This window comes from Myotis davidii, unplaced genomic scaffold (genome assembly GCF_000327345.1).
Source record: "Myotis davidii unplaced genomic scaffold, ASM32734v1 scaffold42, whole genome shotgun sequence".
NCBI lineage: Eukaryota > Metazoa > Chordata > Mammalia > Chiroptera > Vespertilionidae > Myotis > Myotis davidii.
In genome coordinates this window covers 1,215,181-1,220,440 of record NW_006294243.1, presented here as the reverse complement: position 1 = coordinate 1,220,440, position 5,260 = coordinate 1,215,181, and positions in this window count along the sequence as shown.

Sequence of the window (5,260 nt, the reverse complement as noted above, 5' to 3'; positions counted from 1 at the left end):
AAGCCCCTGATTGCCCTGCGGCTCTGAGTGTGATGGGGTAGAGCCATAACCTCCCCATCGGCCCTGCCCTGAGTGTGACAGTAGCGGCGCCCCAACCCCCTGATCCGCCCTGCTCTGTGTGTGACAGGGGGTGGTGCCCCAACTCCCCTATCGGCCCTACTCTGTGAGTGACAGGGAGGAGCTCCTCAACCCCCTGATGGGCCCTGCTCTGTGCGTGACAGGGGGGAGCTCTCCAACCCCATAATTGGCCCTGCTCTGTGAGGGACAGGGTATGGAGCCACAACCCCCATGATGGGCCCTGCTCTGTTCGTGACAGGGGGCAGTGCCCCAACCCCATGATTGGCCCTGCTCTGTGCATGACAGGGGGCAGTGACCCAACTCCCCAATCGGCTCTGCTCTGAGCCCGACCAGGGGCTGCACCTAGGGATTGGGCCTGCCCTCTGCCACCCCGGAGCAGGTCTAAGTCAGCAGTGCGTTATCTCCTGAGGGGTCCCAGACTTTGAGAGGGCACAGGCCAGGCTGAGGGACCCCCTTCCCCCCGAGTGCACATATTTTTGTGCATCGGGCCTCTAGTCCTATATAATAAAGAGGTAATATGCAAATTGACCATCATGCAAATTGACCCTCACACAAGATGTCCGCCCCCATGTGGGCACAAGATGGCCAGGAGGAGAGGGCAGTTGAGGTGGATCAGGCTGGCAGGGGTGGGCAGTAAGGAGCAACCAGGCATGTAGGGGAGGGCAGTTGAGGTTTGACTGGGGCAGCAGAAGAGGGAAGTTGGTGGCAACCATGATGGCAGGGGAGGGCAGTTGGGGGCAATTGGGCTGTTGGGCGTCGATCAGGCTGGCAGAGGAGTGGTTAGGGGTTGATCAGGCAGGCCAGCAGTTGGGAGCCAGCAGTCCCAGATTGTGAGAGGGGATGTCTGACTCCCGGGATTGGGCCTACACTGGAAACCAGACATCCCCTGAGGGGTCCCAGATTGGAGGGGGTTCAGGCTGTGCTAAGGGAACCCCCTTCCCGCAGTGCATGAATTTCGTCCACCAGGCCTCTAGTTGGGTCATGTTTTTGTATCCATTCAGCTACCCTATGTCTTTTGATTGGAGCATTTAATCCATTTACGTTTAAGGTTATTATTGACTAGAGGCTCAGTGCATGAAATTCATGCACTTGGAGGGCTCCCTCAGCCCAGCCTGCACCCTCTCTCAGTCCAGGAGCCCTCACCAGATGTCCAACTGCTGGTTTAGGCTCACTCCTCACAGTCGGACATCCTTAGTGCTGCTGCAGAAGAAGGAGAGGCTCCCACCACCTCCGCTACACTCACCAGCCACGGAGCTCACCCGGCCTGAGCGTGGCTTCTGGCTGAGTGGCACTCCCCCTGTGGGAACACACTGACCACCAGGGGGAAGCTCCTGCATTTGCTTTTGACTCCTGGTGGTCAGTGCTCATCATAGCAACCGTTGTTTCACTGTTTGGTCAGTTTGCATATTAGACTTTTATTATATAGGATAAGTACTTATTTATTGCCATTTTAATTCTTTATGTCTATGTTTCTCTCTCTCTCTCTTTCTTCTTCTTATTACAGAAGTCCCTTTACCATTTCTAGCAGTGCTGGTTTGGTGATGATAAACTCCTCTAGCTTTTTTTTTTTTTTTTTTTTTTGTCTGGGAAGCTCTTTATGTCACTATCTATTTTGAATGATAGCCTTGTTGGATATAGTAATCCTTGCTTTTCATTACTTTGAATACTTCATGTCACTCCTTTCTGTCCTGTAGAGTTTCTGATGAGAAATCAGCTAACAGCCTCATGGCAGCTCCTTTGTAGGTAAGAAATTGCATTTCTCTTGCTGCCTTTAAGATTCTCTCTTTCCTTTAATTTTTGGCATTTTAATTATGATGTGCCTGGACATTAACCTGTTTGGGTTTTTCTGGTTTGGGTCTCTTTCTGCCTTCTGAACTTGTGTGACATTTTCCATCACCAGATTAAGGAATATTTTTGCCATCACCTCTTCAAATGTTCTCTATTCTTTGCTCTCTTTCTTCTCCTTCTGGCCCTCCTATTATGTGAGTATTGTTACATTTCATGTTTTCCCACAGCTACCTTACACTAGCTGTCCTCCCATTTTTTAATTGCTTTTTTTTTCTTTTTGGTTCTTTGATTTTTTTCTATACTATATTCTAACTCACTGATCCAATCCTCTACTTCCCCTAATATTCTGTGTATTTCTTCCACTCTGTTCTTAATTAGTGCTATGCTATTCCTCATAGACACTACATATTTTCTCATGCTGTTGAGCATCTTTGCTGCCATTATTCTGAACTCTCTGATAAATTTCTTATATCCATTTAATTTAGCTCTTCTTCTGGAGAATTCTCTCGTTCTTTTATTTCAGGCTTAATTTTTGCCTCCCATTTCGGCTTCCCACTTGGATTTGTGTCTGTGTATTAGGTAGATCTGTTATGAGTCTCAATCTCTAGTGAAGAAAAATGTCAGACACTATTTGTAACTGCCCCTTAATACCCTGTTTAGATCTATCACAATCCATAGCTTGTAGCTTCCTTTGCTGGGCAGGTGCCTTTGGAAAGGACCAAGATGTGCACCAGGGTTTGCTTTTTCTAGCCCCAGGCCCTTGATTAAATCAGGCAAAGACTCAAAACCTCCATATACCCACCTCTACTTGCAGTCCCATTGACACTCAGTTTTGAATAGGCTCAGGCTATTGACCTCAGAGTGGGGCAAGGGGTCTTCCAATAGGGTGCAGCAACTTCCTTCCCCTCAGGCAAAAACTGCCTGAATAGCAAAGATTCAATGGAAAAAGATGTCCTCTATAGTGTGAGGGAATGCTTTCCAATCTCCAATCCCAGATCCCCCAAACTTGAATTTTGCTCACACAGCTCCAATCCACTCTGCCTTTGCTCTGCTGGTACCCAGTGTGAATGGCTGCACATGAAATTTTGTTCATTGGCCCTTTAAGAGGATGCCTGAATTTCCAGCCATTTCTACCTGGCAAACAGCAACCACACTGCTTTCCACAGCACAGCCAGATGTTATGTGGGCACCTTTCTCAGTTTTGGTGTTCTCTTCTAAGAAGCTCAGCCTGGGGTTTAGACCTCAGAGTTCTCAGTGGGAACCACCCACACTTGAGATATCCCTCTAGGACTTCAGGTGCTGTTTGTGGGAGCCTTCCCAGACTTTTTATACCTCTGCACTTCCTACCAGTCTCTATGTGGTCTCCACTTTCCATCCTTAGTTATCAAGGTTCTCTCCAGCTAGTCTTCAGTTGATTTTTTAGGGTTGTGTGTCTATATTTTAGTTGTAATTACAGTTTGGTCCTGGGAGAATGTCAGTGGACTTTTACTTACTCTGCTGCCATTTTGAAGTCTTCTGGACTGCTCTCACTTTAAATTAATGTTTATAAATCTCAAACAGGAACTCAGCACACATAATAATTCTACTAAATTTCCCCAAGTTCTTAAATTACAACTTCACACCTTTTCTTCTCTAACACACTGCTCTCACTCTACACTGAACATATTATATCAAATGCCATTGAAAATAATTTGTTACCTGAAGAGTGGGTTGTCTTCCTGCAACCAAATTAACTCATTTATCTGTTTCTTTACTCACATAGCCTCTTTCCTCCTACTATAAAGAGAGTGCATTCTCTGTTATGTAAGTTTCTTCATAGGAATAGTCTGAAGATCTCCATTTACTCATGTCCACTTATTGGTTTTTACAAGTACAGATAAAATTAGCCTCTTTTTCTTCATCAAGTTTTGTTTTACACTCCTAAATTATTTCCAAAAGCAAAACAAATAACAATAACAATGCCTTAATATCACCCCGTGTTTTTATAAAAATGAACATTTCCTACCAGCCACCACTATTGTTCATTTTCTTTGCTCACTTTCTGTAAAACAACTCATATTTTTATCTACTTATTCTTTTCTATAGTCCTTTCCTCAAGCCACTTCAAGTAAGTTTTAAATCCCCCTCCATTTTACTAAAATTATTCTTTAAAATGCCTCTAGTAATCCCCATGTTGCAATATCTATTCTTAATAAGCCCTTTCCACAGTTTTCTATTCCCTCCTTCTTTATAGTCCTTTTCTACAAATTCCTGTCACACCACAGCCTTCTAATTGTATTTTTAACTCAAAATGGTAAATAATATAACCACCACAAAAAAATTATAAGCATTAAAGAAAACAGTTAATTAATCATAATATGTGCTTGTCACACAGTATGTGATAATTTTATAAGATAAACTAGAGGCCCGATGTACAAAATTCAAGCAAGAGTAGGCCTTCCTTCCCCTGACTGCTGGCACCTTCTTCCCTCTGACACCCTGGACCTGGGCTTCCCTCTGGCCACCAGGAGGCACCCAGGAGCCAGGCTTCCCTCGCAACTCCGGCTTTGTCTGAAAGGTCGTCCAGAAAGACATCTGGTCTAATTAGCATATTATGCTTTTATTATTATAAATTAGTACTGTTCACATTTCCTCATCTGTTTATTTATTTGTATATTGTGATATTGTGTGTTTCTTTTTTCCCCATTCTTTCTCCAATAATATATTTAAATTCTCTCTATATGAAGAATTAAGGTAAAGTAAGTAGAATAGCTAATTAAACAGAGCATTTTCTCAATGTTCAACCCCTCTGTCCTGAACATGAGGAGTCCTTCTCACATGCTATAAACTCCCTCTAGGCCACGATAGTTTCTGTTAATAAGTATGGTTCGTGCCCATTTGGAATTAGTAGTCATGTGGGAGTGAACAACGGTGAATTATCATTGAGTGCCCCCTATGTTTTCATTAATTTGAAGGAGGTTAGAAATGTACAAAATATGGTCTCTGACCCTAAAGAGTAAAGAATCCACTTCAGGGTTGCGTAGTCAAGCTTTTATTTTATTTTTTTTCTGTAAAGGACCAGATAGTAATTATTTGAGTCTCTGTGGACCATACGGTCTCTGCTGCAGTTACTCAACTCTGCAGCTGCAGTGAGAAAATAGTTATGAACCATACATAAAACTAAATGGGCGTGGCTGTGTTCCAATGCATATTTATTTATAGAAACTAAAATTCGAATTTCATATAATTTCCACATGTCATGATACATTATTCTTCTTTTAATTGTTTTCAATGACTTAAAAGTTATTTTGTAGCCTGTGGGCCCACAGAAGGTAGAGAGTAGGCCTCATTTGGCCTGCTGTCCATAGTTTGTCAACCCTTAGCCTAGTTTTAAAAATGAGATGAATGCTTAGTA